Below are 14,291 nucleotides of genomic sequence, written 5' to 3'. Positions count from 1 at the left end.
AAACACCATCCTAGCCACTATGGATGTAGAAGCCCTCTACACCAACATTCCACACAAAGATGGACTACAAGCCATCAGGAACAGTATCCCCGATAATGTCACGGCTAACCTGGTGGCTGAACTTTGTGACTTTTTGTCCTCACCCATAACTATTTCACATTTGGGGACAATGTATACCTTCAAATCAGCAGCATTGCGATGGGTACCCGCATGGCCCCACGGTATACTAACATTTTTATGGCTGACTTAGAACAACGCTTCCTCAGCTCTCGTCCCCTAACGCCCCTACTCTACTTGAACTACATTGATGACACCTTTATCATCTGGACCCATGGAAAAGAAGCCCTTGAAGAATTCCACCATGAGTTCAACAAATTTCCGTCCCACCATCAACCTCAGCCTGGACAAATCCACACAAGAGATCCACTTCCTGGACACTACGGTGCAAATAAGCGATGGTCACATAAACACCACCCTATATCGGAAACCTACTGACCGCTATTCCTACCTACATGCCTCTAACTTTCATCCAGATCACACCACACGATCCATTGTCTACAGCCAAGCTCTACGATATAACCGCATTTGCTCCAACCCCTCGGACAGAGACAAATACCTACAAGATCTCTATCATGCATTCCTACAACTACAATACCCACCTGCTGAAGTGAAGAAACAGATTGACAGAGCCAGAAGAGTACCCACAAGTCACCTACTACAGGACAGGCTCAACAAAGAAAATAACAGAACGCCACCAGCCATCACCTTCAGCCCCCAACTAAAACCTCTCCAACGCATCATCAAGAATCTACAACCTATCCTGAAGGACGACCCATCACTCTCACAGATCTGGGGAGACAGGCCAGTCCTTGCTTACAGACAGCCCCCCAACCTGAAGCAAATACTCACCAGCAACTACACAACACAACCACTAACCTAGGAACCTATCCTTGCAACAAAGCCCGTTGCCAACTCTGTCCACATATCTATTCAGGGGACACCATCATAGGGCCCAATCACATCAGCCACACTATCAGAGGCTCGTTCACCTGCGCATCTACCAATGTGATATATGCCATCATGTGCCAGCAATGCTCTTCTGCCATGTACATTAGTCAAACTGGACAGTCTCTACGTAAAAGAATAAATGGACACAAGTCAGACGTCAAGAATTATTTCAGAGTAGCAGCCGTGTTAGTCTGTATTCGCAAAAAGAAAAGGAGTACCCGTGGCACCTTAGAGACTAACAAATTTATTAGAGCATAATGAAGTGAGCTGTAGCTCACGAAAGCTTATGCTCTAATAAATTTGTTAGTCTCTAAGGTGCCACGGGTACTCCTTTTCTTTTTTTTGTCAAGAATTATAACATTCAAAAACCAGTCGGAGAACACTTCAATCTCTCCGGTCACACGATTACAGACCTGAGAGTGGCTATCCTTTAACAAAAAAACTTCAAAAACAGACTCCAATGAGAGACTGCTGAATTGGAATTAATTTGCAAACTGGATACAATTAACTTAGGCTTGAATAGAGACTGGGAGTGGATGAGTCATTACATAAAGTAAAACTATTTCCCCATGATATTTCTCCCCCCACCCCACCCCCTACTGTTCCTCAGACTTTCTTAAAAAGAAAAAGGAGTACTTGTGGCACCTTAGAGACTAACAAATTTATTAGAGCATAAGCTTTCGTGAGCTTGAAGTGAGCTGTAGCTCACGAAAGCTTATGCTCTAATAAATGTGTTAGTCTCTAAGGTGCCATAAGTACTCCTTTTCTTTTTGCGAATACAGACTAACACGGCTGCTATTCTGAAACCTGTCAGACTCTCTTGTTAACTGCTGGAAATGGCCCATCTTGATTATCACCACAAAAGGTTTTCCTCCTTTCCCCCCCTCCTTCCTGCTGGTAATATCTCATCTTAAGTGATCACTCTCCTTATAGTGTGTATGATAAAACCCATTGTTTCATGTTGTGTGTGTGTGTATAAATCTCCCCACTGTATTTTCCACCGAATGCATCCGATGAAGTGAGCTGTAGCTCACGAAAGCTTATGCTCAAATAAATTTGTTAGTCTCTAAGGTGCCACAAGTACTCCTTTTCTTTTTTGTTTAGAGAGACATTATACAGAAAGAGTCATCAGATCCTTTCTATTTAATATGTTACCATATTACAGAGTGAGCATCATTACAAGGCATCATTATAATATGTTGCTTCTAGTGATTTTATTAAATTAAGTGAAATCTCTATATATACACACACATATTTAACAGAACAGCACTGTCCATCAAATGTTACTATTAAAAAAACCAAGTAGTATGCTGGGGGGTTTTTGCAGGTGAATGTACTTTGAGCATTGAATAAAAGGTAACCAGATATTAAAGTATCTATCTGCCCTCTGTCTATTTTACTGGGTACATAATTGGTGTGTTAATTTTTCCATAATCTCCCTTTAAAAATAAATAAATCATTCCTTGACATTTGGGCTATTTTTCTTTTTCCAGTGAGAGACTACCAACAGCCGAGCAGTTACTAGGAGATGAGAGATCAATTCTTCTTTTCCCCCAGTGTGACCATTTCTGCTAGGAAGCCCTGAAAGGATTACCAAGGGTTCATTTGGTAATATAGATCCAACAAATTTGTGAGATTAGGTTACAGGTTGCATCCCAATACTCTATAATGACTGGACATGTCCATCATATATGCATAAAATTTCCTCTTTCACCACAATTTCTCCGCCATTTATCTCCATTCAATCTATCTATATAAAAACCTGAATGGTGAGAGGTACCTTTGAAACAGTATCTTAAAGAAATTTTCTTTTATTGTGCTACAGACTGAGGTTGCTGGTCCTATTTTCTGGATCAAACCAGATTCTTCTAGGATAATTTGTCTATCCACCTCCTTTTCCCAGAGTGTTATCTATAGACACTTTTTTGTTAGAAAAGTTGTCAGCAAAGATTGATATAAATTAGTTATAATTTTTGTTTCCTAATTGATCAGATGCCATCTCTTCTACTAAAATTAGCTTTCTGTATAACAGGTTTCTTAGAAAGTTGAGAAACATAATGCCTGACTTGAAAGTACTGGTACAAGGGGAGAGTGGGCCAGTTAAAGTTAATTTTGATCTCTAAATAAGTTAGAAATTTTTTTAACTGAATAGCTGGCCCACCATGTGTATTCATTGGCTCTCCCAATCTTCGAAGCTCTCTTGTTCATAATTTGGGTTAAGATCTGGATCATTTTGCAGGGGAAAAGAATTTATCTTATGTATAGTTCTATCCCTAACACAGAGCAGCCTTTGCTAAAAGATGTGTGTAAATTTCTGGAGGATGAGAATTTTTTTTTTTTTTATTAACCCACAGTAGTTTAGCAAATTCTCACTGCCAGAGTTATTTTGTTTAATAAATATCTCATGTTTGGCTGGGTTAGAACACCCCAAATTCACTACTACTTCGAGCTGGCTGGCTAAGTAGTACCACAGAATATTTGGAACACTAATCCATCCTGTTTAATGGACCTGTATAGGGTATCTGCACTCACGCTTGGTCTTTCCCTATTTCATAAAAATTTTGACATCCTCTGTATTCCTGCTAGGGTTTTATCTGGGATAATCCCAGAAAAAATTGGAAACAAGAAAGATATCCTTGGCAAAATGCTCATTTTTGCTGTGGCTATACTTCCCCACCAAGAAATTGCGTACTTCCCTCAGCTCCCCAGATCTTTGTTCATTTCCTGAAGTAGTGGTTTGACACTAAATCATAGAGCTCTCCTATGTTGTTTGAGATTTGAATTCCCAGGTATCTTATAGAATTTGTAGCCCATTTGTACCAAATGTTTTCTGGAGAAGAGACTTTTCAGATTCTAGTATTTCAGTATTTGGCATAATTTAACTTTAAATCCAGACACTTTCCCAAAGTTCTAGATTTCTTCAGAAACTAATTTCAGAGAAATATCGATTTAGATAAAAATAATATTACATCATCTGCATATGACACTATTTTCTGGTGTGATCCCGCACGTTTTATTCCTGTGATGGATTAATTGTTCCTTATCCTCTGTACTAAAGGTTCCATGCCCAGTGCCGTAAGTGAAGGAGACAATGGACTCCCTGCCTAATCCCTTTGTGTAATTCAAACAGCGGAGATTTAACACCAGGAACTCAAACAGCTGCTTCTGGGCTGGTTTAAAGAGCAGTTATCCATTTAGGGACCTGGTGGCCAAAGTCCACATAGGGCAGGGCTTGAAACAGAAAGTCCCACTCTTCTATCTCCTTTCTCTGCGTTTAGTGACAGTAAAAGAAACAGATTTTTTTATTTGGTATTACAGATGATTCAAAGTCCTCTCTTAATACTGTCTGAGATTTGTCTATCCTTAATGAATTCAGTTTGATCTGGGTTTATATAAACTGAAAGCACAGACTGCAATTGGCTAGCTCCTATTTTTGCTAGAATCTTTATGCCACATTTCAACAGGGATATGGGCCTATAGGAAATGCATAAGGTGAGATCTTTTCCATCTTTAGGGAGAATAACCACAATAGCTTTTTTCATAGGTTGCAGAAGTTCCTCCCCTAACAGAATAGTGTTGAAGGTACTCTCAAGGGACTCACTAATACCTCCTTAAATACCGTAAAATTCAGCTGGAAAGCCAGCAGGTCCTGGAGTTTTACCACTTTCCATACTCGCTATTGCCACTAGGATTTCTTCTTGTGTTATTTCTTTATCTAAAGAGTCTTAAAAATTTTGTTCATCTTTGGCAAGTCTATTGAATTCCAGATTTTTTTTTTTTTAAATTAACTTCAGAGCTTGGATTATCTGAGGTATAGAGATTTTATAAGCAGCAGCAAAAGTAGCACATTTCATTAGTGTATGTAACTATCTTTTTGCTGATTGTTCTTAACTGGTGGAATACTACATTGCTCTTGAATCTCTTTAAGCTATCACTTTTATTTCCTTTTTCAGAAAACTTCTGCTTTGTATACTAAGGGCTTTTTCAGTGGCATCTGTCATCAACATATTCAATTTTCCCCTAATATTTAGTTAATTGTTAGATGTTTTTGAACCTGTGTTTTTGTGCATGTCTTGCAACCTTTTCATCTTCTGCTGTATTTCTTGAGCTCTCTCTTTTTTCAGGTGTGAGGCTCTGCTTATCAACTGACCCCTAAATAGTACTTTACCTGCCTCCTAGAGAAAGCCTCTCTTTATGTTGTCCATATCATTTATCTGAAAGTACTGAACAATGTCCTTTTTAATTTCTGCAACCCAACCTTTTTCTTGGAGGAAAAAAAACAGTCATTTCCCTGCCATCCCCCCCCCCAAAAAAAGTGATCCCTGGGACCCATCCCAGCTATCAAGTATCACTTTACTGACCATGTAATGTTGCCAAATTTTTGCAGATCGTATCTGCTTCATTAAGGATTTACAGATTAACTTTACATCTATTCTAGTATTCTATTCTCTATTCTATTCTAATATATAACTGATGCAAGTGTGAATAAAATGTGTAATCTTTTTCCACAGGGTTCAATTCCCCTCCAAGTTCCTTGATGCCCCCCCCAGGACCCCTGCCCAATCCATCCCCCTCCCCTGTCCACTGTCTGCCCCCAGAACCGGGCAGGAGAGTCTCGTGGGCCACCGTAGTGGGTGCCCACCCCATCCCACCCCTAAGAACCAGAGGCACCTGCCCGGGGGCGAGGTGGGGAGTCCCTGAAGTGCTTACCTGGGGCAGCTCCCAGGAAGCATCCAGCAGGTCCCTCTGGCTCCTAGGGGCGGGGGAGCATAGCTGGGGGGGAGCAGGGGGAGCGGCCGCTCCCCACACTGATCACATCAAAAGTGGCACCTTAGGCACTGACTCCCTGGGTGCTCTGGGGTTGGCTTTTCCCACGGGGAAAACTGGTGGGTGCAGAGCACCCACAGGCAGCTCCCTGCGCCCGGCCCCAGCTCACCTCCGCTCCGCCTCTGCCTCTTCCCCTGAACCCACCAGCCCGCTCTACTTCTTCGAACCCACCCACCCAGCTTCCTGCAAATCAGCTGTTCGGCAGGAAGCCAGGGAGGGCAGAGAAGCAAGCCATGGCTTCCCGCTCAGGCCAAGGGTGGCGGAGGTGAGCTGGGGAGGGGAGCGGTTCTCCTGCACGCCCCCCCAGGTTACCTGCTGCGGCGTGGGCGGCCCTCCTTGCGCACCCCCACCCCGAGGCTTCCCACGTGAACAGCTGATTCGCGGGAAGGCGGAGGGAGGGGGGGCGGTGGAGAAGCAGAGCAGGGCGGCGCGTTCAGGGGAGGCGGCGGACTGGAGGTGATCTGGGGCCGGGGAGCTGCCGGTGGGTGCTCTGCACCCACCAAATTTTCCCCTTGGGTACTCCAGGGCTAGAGCACCATGGAGTCAGCGCCTAAGGCACCACTTTTGGCCTGTTAAATTTAGAAGCCCTTTTAGAACCGGTGTGAACTGGCTCCAGCTCACTGAGTGCATTTTCCACCTATGGGACCTCACCCTCTTAGGGATAGATTACCATCTGATTATTTTGAGTTAAAAGGAGGATTTTCACAGATCCTCTAAAGACTCTTCCCTATCCCCTCCTCTCTTTCCTCTAGTCTGCTCTATTCTTGGGATTTCATCCCTTACCCACCAACTCCCCTCTTATTGTCCTTTATTTCCTCTGTGTTTTAAAATACAGTACCCAGCTTTTACCAATCATCCCAACTAAAGCAAATTTCATACTGTTTTCTTTATAACATTGACATAGATATTGTTCATTCCTGGTGACTCCCAAGAAATCCTTTCTGGTTAGTCTCTAGGATATGCCTTAGATATCCAAGGTCTCTTGCTCAGCTTTACTTCTGCCATTGCCAATCTTCTTTTTCTTGTGTTTCATCATTTCCTAAGAGTTTTTTTTAGCAGCTTGTCTGTAGTTACTACCTCTGGAGAATCTTCATGTACATCTGAGGTATGGATTTCTATCCCAAGAGACTGGAGTCTATTTTTGCCTTGTTTGAAGACACTTAATGTATAATACTAATTTTGGAAGCTGAATGAGAGTTTAAATGGGAATCCTCATCTGCAGCAAAAATCTGCCCTTCTGAGTGCTGCTGTAATTTCCTTCAGCTCTCTTTTCTTTTTTAAAAGTTAGGGCAAAGAGGTCATGGAAAAATTGCAGCTTGTGGCCTTTGAGTACAAGCTCTGAATGCACTCCGATTTTTTCATAATTAAATTTTTCTACTAATGATCATGAAATTTCACAATTAGGTTGCTGAATTTATAAGGCCCAAACAGGGGGAGTGGCGTCCTATGTGCTCTCTCCACTTTTAAACCTTTCAAAGAGCTCAGATGTAACAACTCCAGGATCAACATTTTTACCTACCGAATTGGATTGTCTCCTTCCAGATTTTCAGGCAGTCCCTTACTTGAGAAGGAACAACATCATCAGAATCAGTTTTCTATCTCATCTGATTTCAGGTAGCTCTCTCTCTGCACGCCATCAGTGTCATGCAGCTGTTTCCCTCTCACTTGCTTCTCTTAGGCCAGTCTCTAGCACAATGACTTGCTCTTCCAAGTCAGCAACTTCCTTCTTTACTGCAAGAAGCTTAGTTGTCAGATCATCTCTCATGGCCTGAAACTCAGATATCATCTCCAGAATGTCTGCTTTGGTAGCCATTTGATTTTCCTCAGCCCTGCTATTTGCCTGCATATGTGTTCACTTGGAGTCAGAGACTAACAGGGCTGCCACTCTAAAACCTCTTTACACTGTGACCCAGAAACACTCTTCTTAGTAAGGTATCTTTTTTAATGTTCAGATTTTCTTTGAGAATCTAGCCTTTGAAACTCTGATCTGGTTGGGGTTGGTTTTTTTTATTTTGTTTTTTTGCAGGAGTTTAGTAGGCTTGGGGTCAACGGAGGCAGATTGCTTTGCTATTACAGTAGAACCCCCCGCCCAGCGGGCCCCACCAGCCTTCCCCCAGGAGGGAAGGGGGGGGGTGTGAAAGCGGTGCAGGCTGCAGCGCTGCTCCTGCTCTGCTGGCTCAGGCTGCCAGCCTCAGCATCTTCACCTCTTAGCTGTAAGTGGCTGCCCCGCGCGTGGGGGTGGGGTGGGGATAGGCAGTCCAGATGTGCCTACCTTTAAGATGCAACACTAGCAAAATACAGTATTTGCTCGGGGGGGGGGGGTGTGTGTGTGTGTGTGTGTGTGTGTGTGTGTGTGTGTGTGTGTGTGTCACAGATGTGCCTACCTTTAAGATGCAACACTAGCAAAATACAGTATTTGCTGGGGGGGGGGGGGTGTCTCTCTCTCTCTCTCTCTCTCTCTCTCTCTCCTGCCCGATTAGTTACTTCTGGTTTCACATGGTGTCCGGTTGACTGGTGAGTCCATAACTCTGGTGTTCGTATCCTTGAGGTTCTGCTGTATCCCCTCAAAGTTCAGGCTTTGGGCAGCCATGTTATTCTGCTTCCTGCAGGTCAGCCCAGGATAAAGAGCTGCAAAGTTAGGACAAGAGTCCACAGGAGCAGGTTACAGAAGGCAGCTACTGAAAGAGCAAACAAATGACCATTTGATGACCGTAATAGAAGTCATGTTACTACAAGACTACTTACTTTCACATTCCAATACCGTGTCACGGTTAGGCCTTAAATAATCCCTGGGTGTTTCTATGCATATTCTGGGCAGTGGGTTTATGAAACACTGCTGGATCAGAATATAGCTAGGCCCTTGTGGCTTTTCTCCATTAGACTAATAACCACCTCTGTTGAACTGGAAAATTGAACTGGCAGTTTCAGATGAGATCATGATGTTAGTACCAAAAAGGGATATAAAAATATTAAAGACAAAATGAAGCACATGAAGTACAGAGTTTTGGAATACAAATCCCAGCTGGAGCACTAATAGGAGAGTGGATGCAAACACATTGGTGGTACTGACAAGTGTCACAGAACATAGGCTATCCCACACCTTGAAAAAGCTAGAGTGAACTTCACTGCTTAACAAAAATGAAGGCCTATTTAACACTAGCCAGAACCTGACAATGCAGGCAAGCAATATGCAAGCTTCACACCTCCCACCTCACCCGCTGACACAGCTGTGCCAGCACAGCTCAATCAAGAGCTGAAGCTTCTCCTGCTCTTGCAGTCACAGGCTCCTCAGATAGCTGAGCCAATGCAGTTCAGTCTCAACCACTCCTGCTATTCAAGACCTGCGTGTGCGCGCACGCACGCACACACACAGACAGAGCACTCTGCAAGTGCACCTCAGTTCTGACGTACACACGTTTGCTATTCTAGATCTGGACAGGATTGTGATGTGCATGGCTATCTACAGGAAACTAATCCGATGAAGTGAGCTGTAGCTCACGAAAGCTTATGCTCTAATAAATTTGTTAGTCTCTAAGGTGCCACAAGTACTCCTTTTCTTTTTGCGAATACAGACTAACACGGCTGCTACTCTGAAACCTAAGCTAGGTTATTAAACTGACTTTCACTGGTGATGCAAACCAGAATTTGAATCTGGGTTTCAAGGGCTGAGAGACTAACGCGCTAATCCAAGCCACACTGTAGAACACAGCCACCTAGCCCCTTCCCAGCTCTCTTTTAGCAGATGAAGTTGCAAAGCATTTTGCAGCAAAATGAAAATCTAAAGCAGAAATTTCTTGCAAGGCAGAGACTGGGATACTGCCTGAACTGCAGCTCTGACAGAGTTAAAAATAATCCTACTATAATTCTCATTCTGTGTGTTGGTTATAGGATTAGAGGAAACAGTTCCGTGTTTCTCTTGCAGGAGGACCAGGTAATATTAATGCAGAGCTAAACATAGGAGTCTGACAAAGATTCCCCGTGAGGAAGAGGGCAGGCAATTTAGTCGGCAATACACATGCTACTGCACAGGGCCAGCTCTACAGTTTTTGCCACCCCAAGCAGTGAAAAAAAGTGCTGCCGCGGACGCAAAAGGGAAAAGCTGCCACCGCAGCCAGTGGCACAGAGAAACTGCTGCCGAATTGCCACCGCGGCAGAAACATTGCCGCCCCTTTCTGACTGCCGCCACTGCTTGGAATGCTGATGGCTGGAGCCGGCCCTGCTACTGCACCACTGGAATGCTACACACATAGAAGTGACCGAGCTTGAGGAGTGGGGCACACAGCTTTCCTTCCTTCCATGCCCGAGTGGTTGTTTGGAGTATAGCAATGTACCCACATAGAAGGTTGCTCATTCTGCCAGCCACAGGGTAGGGACTGATAGCAGCAACCCCTCTACTATACAAAATAAAATGCAGCAATAATGACAGGATTGTCATTGAAAAGCACAGTGTGCCTAGAGACCGCTGGGCTGGTTCCAACAGATATACCAACAGGCTATGGAGGAGACTAGAGACTGGAGTGTGATAGAACTGCACTCCACACCAATGCCTAGCACAGACACACGTTCCCAATAAAGAGGAAATGTCATGTACACAGCAGAGCAGACGAAGGAAGGAGAAGCAGGTATAAAGCTCTAGATGGGTCCCTGAAATACTCATGTGCCCCCTTCAAGCTCTAAATCTCAGAGCTGGAACACCTTCATTCTTTTGCCACAGGGTCACTCTATATGAAGTGAAGGGTAGGTGTGCAAAAGACGACTCTTGTGGACAAGGGTAGGAGGCTTAAGAAGGTAATGAAGGGAAAGAGGATTATGATGGGGAAGTGGAGTGGAGAATGCTAGGAGAGGAGATCACCAAAACAAACATTACCACATCTGATGGAGACACCTAAAGCACCAAGTAAATAGCACATCACTGACACTACACAGGCACATAACAGGAGTATGGGGCATTACTTATAGACCCAGACACAACATTTCAGAATCTCAGGTCAATAACAGAGGAAGAAAGTCCAGGAATGCAGGAGACAAGCAGGGAGAACCATCTTGAGCTCATTGTAAGAACCATTTTAGGTTTTCACAGCAAAATCTATCACTGCACACTCCCATCCATTCACCCCATTCAGTGATCAGCATCTAGGGAGACAGATTTCAAATACACTAAAATGAACCTTTACATTTTTCATATGGCACAACAGAGAGCTCTTCAGCTTCTCAGAGATAGATCTCTTCAGCCTTTCATCACCTGTAGGTGCGCTTCCTTAAGGAGATAGAGGGCTGAGACTCTACTAGTAAAAAAGCCAATGCACCAGTGAGATGGCTAGTCCACTAATAAAAACCTCAAACACTCACTTCTTCAATGGCATCTTAAAGACTAACCTGCAGCCACGTGGTCATGGGAACACGGACAACTTTTAAATATCCCCTCCATATACAGCATAGGACTCCATCTAAAGAGAGGGAAAACTAGATCCCAGGTTACAACAAAAGCAAATACTCACCCCATATCATGCAACTTCATTAGAGTGCTGCACCTTCCCTTTTCCCCTGCATACTTATGTTTAAAGGGGAAATGCAACAGAGAAAATAGCCTATTACTCTCTTCAGACCCAAGAGACCTGGAGAACATGCAAGCATTTGTAAAACACATTGGTGCCTCTCCGGAGCGGACTCCTGCACTGTTCTATTACTACTCAGTCCACCAGCAATGACAGGAGACAGGTAAACAGAGAATGATACAGCTCTTTTCACAGGGATGATATTGTGTCTGTTCCAGGGCTGTAATCTACAGAGTAGTTATTAAGAGGAAAAAAAAGTGCAGGAAAAGCAACGCATTCATGATTTTACTTTCTAAAGGAAACTGATAGGCATATGTGGAGAGGGTGCTGAACAGAAGAGCCAGCTAGTTCATCTTTCCTCTGCTTTCAGTAAGTATCTTCAAACCTCAAATTACAAGTCAGTTTGGCCACAAAAAAACAGCAGAAAGGGGTAGCTAGACTAAGCTGCTGCCCAGCATAACCAATTCATTCGAGTCTGCAGAAATGAGGAGGGCTAAGCAGGAGGAAGAAAAGCAATTCAGCACCACAGGATTAGATGGTACAGAAAAACCAGCCCTTCCCTGTGTTCTCAAGTCAATAAACCTGCTAATGGGTAGGTAAGAGGAAATAAGGGAGGAGTTTCGCTGCTGCAATGTGGCTCTCCTCCTGCAAAGCCTGGCAGATCACCAGCTCTTGTCACCAGCTGCAGCCCTCAAGTACAGGCCAATCTATGGGCTGGTTGATGCCTAAGGAGTTGATGATGATCTGCTAGATTCTGTAGGTGCAATGCACCTCCTCTGGCTCACAGCAAAAGGACTCTCCTTGCCCCCCACAACCTCCCCTGAGGTTCCATCTGACAAACCTCCTGAGCAGGAGAGAAGCCTTCTCTTCCTGTAATATTTAGTTACTGCAGTGAATCCTCATCTAGTCATCTCTGCTCTCTTCAGCATACACTGAGCAGCACCTACCACTGTGGTAAACTCCAGCCTCTTCCTTCAGCACCTGGAGGCCCATACGTTATACTAGTAACTGAAAGCCTGAGCTATCCCATCAGTGTGGCAATCAGACAATCTGTGCAGTCTCCCTCATACAACCAATGGAATTGTTACATACAAATTAGCTGTAGAGTAAGGGCAGTAATTGGTTGAGTTATGTCTAATATAACAATGGTCTAAAACTCTTGGCATAGATAAGTGTCTCACTCTAGCTGTACACCACACTGATATAATTTGTAAAGTCAAAATGGCTAAAAAAGTTAAAAACTGGATGGTAACAGACCATGAAACCCAGTGATGACTGAACCTGGTGGTATTTTGAACAAAAAGAGCTCTCAACCTTGCTTGGAGCTGTTTCCATCGCCTACCCCTGACTCAGACAGTCAGTCTAGGCTTCAGATTGATACACAGAGTGACAATTCTAGAATCTTATTATACAGATTATACCCTAGGATATGTATTCCATACAACACAGCCCATAGAGAATGGGAGTATGAAATATCCAAACTACAGTTCCAATGAGGCACTGTGGCAGCACAGGTGAACACACAGTAATGTTGAATTGACCCAAAAGCAAACATTTACATTTGGTTTGACTCAATGAAATGTTTCGATTTGGGTTGAACTGAAACAAAATACTTTAATTTCAAATTTTCCCAACAGACAATTTTTTCTTCCAAAAAACCCAAAAAGTTTTCCCCACAGAAAATTTTGATTTTTGCTGCATTTTCCATTAAAATTTTTAAAACTGATGGAGAGCTCCTGATCAGCTCTAAAACTAAACACACAGCACCATTCAAAAGTGCCATGAAAACAGTTCAGTCTTACCATTATGATGGATGGTATTTTACTTGCTCTTTTAAAATATTTATATATATATATATATACACATACATATATATATACACATACACACACACACACACACACACACACACACACACACACACACACACATATATATATATATATATATATACACACACATATACAGGCAAGCAGAATTTTGCCCAGCTCACTATATGTGTGCACACGTGTGCAAAGGTATTAAGATACTCTCCCCAAAATTTATTTCAACTATCTTCTCTGATGTATGGAAATTGTCTCTTGGTTGAGCTTACCTGCAATGAAAACAAAATCCCTAGGCTTTCCTGAACCATTAAAGATTTACATGCTAACACAGGGTGCTGAGAGCCATTGACCCAAACTGTAAACCCTGTATATAATGGAAACCGCTTCAAGACAGGGGTGCAACAGCACTCCCAGTTCCAGTACCTATGTGCTAACATATTTGTTTGGTACACCAAACAATGCTGGACCAAAATCACAGCAATTAATTTATGATATTTACCTTCCCATTTGCTTCTGCACATGTCTACTTACAGCCCAATCCTGCAAGGTGTGAGATGTCCTCTTTCCCCTTTAGAGTCATGGGGAGTTGAGGGCACAAAGTACCTTGCAGGATCAGGTACTTAACTATAAATGCCTGTGCAAAGAAAGAGGAACAGAAGACTCATAAGACACAGTGAAGCACAGGGCAGCTCAATTTAATACCCCATAGCTTTTCCCAATCTGGCTTTTCCCAATCCTGGATACACACAGTACATTTCATTTTTGCAACTCTTTGGTTTAAATCTTTTTCAGATTAAAAGGATGGGAGAAGGAAAATGGGGCAGCAGACTATTTCCTCCCTTTTTTTAAGGCTATTTTGCATGCCTCTAACAGGAAGGCTGTTTTTAATTTAACACTGACATTTTGCAGGCTATTCATCTATTTCATAGATCAGGCCCTTCTGGTACACAAGGATTAGTCACAGTTTCAAAATCATATGAGAAGCAGTTAAATGCAAATGTGTCTGATAAAGTAACATTGCAAGTCATATTCATAGTTAGGAAAGAGACAACATGGTCTGTTCATTCTGTACCCA

General features: G+C 43.1%; 1 protein-coding gene across 8 annotated transcripts in view; it reads right to left on the bottom strand.

Moving 5' to 3' along the window:
- TMEM94 (transmembrane protein 94) overlaps positions 1–14,291 on the bottom strand; it is a 104,105-nt gene that overhangs the window by 46,030 nt on the left and 43,784 nt on the right. Inside the window, exon 1 of one of the 8 annotated variants that reach the window (XM_038371377.2) lies at positions 7,355–7,882. The exons of the other annotated variants lie outside the window; for them this stretch is intronic. The gene's annotated coding sequence lies outside the window, so the exon portion shown is untranslated. Of the gene's footprint in view, positions 1–7,354; positions 7,883–14,291 lie in introns of those variants that run through there. 8 annotated transcript variants of the gene reach the window in all.

This window comes from Dermochelys coriacea, chromosome 14 (assembly GCF_009764565.3).
Source record: "Dermochelys coriacea isolate rDerCor1 chromosome 14, rDerCor1.pri.v4, whole genome shotgun sequence".
In the NCBI taxonomy this organism is placed as follows: Eukaryota; Metazoa; Chordata; order Testudines; family Dermochelyidae; genus Dermochelys; species Dermochelys coriacea.
The sequence above is the reverse complement of the archived record's forward strand: the minus strand, read 5'-3'. Positions and strand labels throughout refer to the sequence as shown.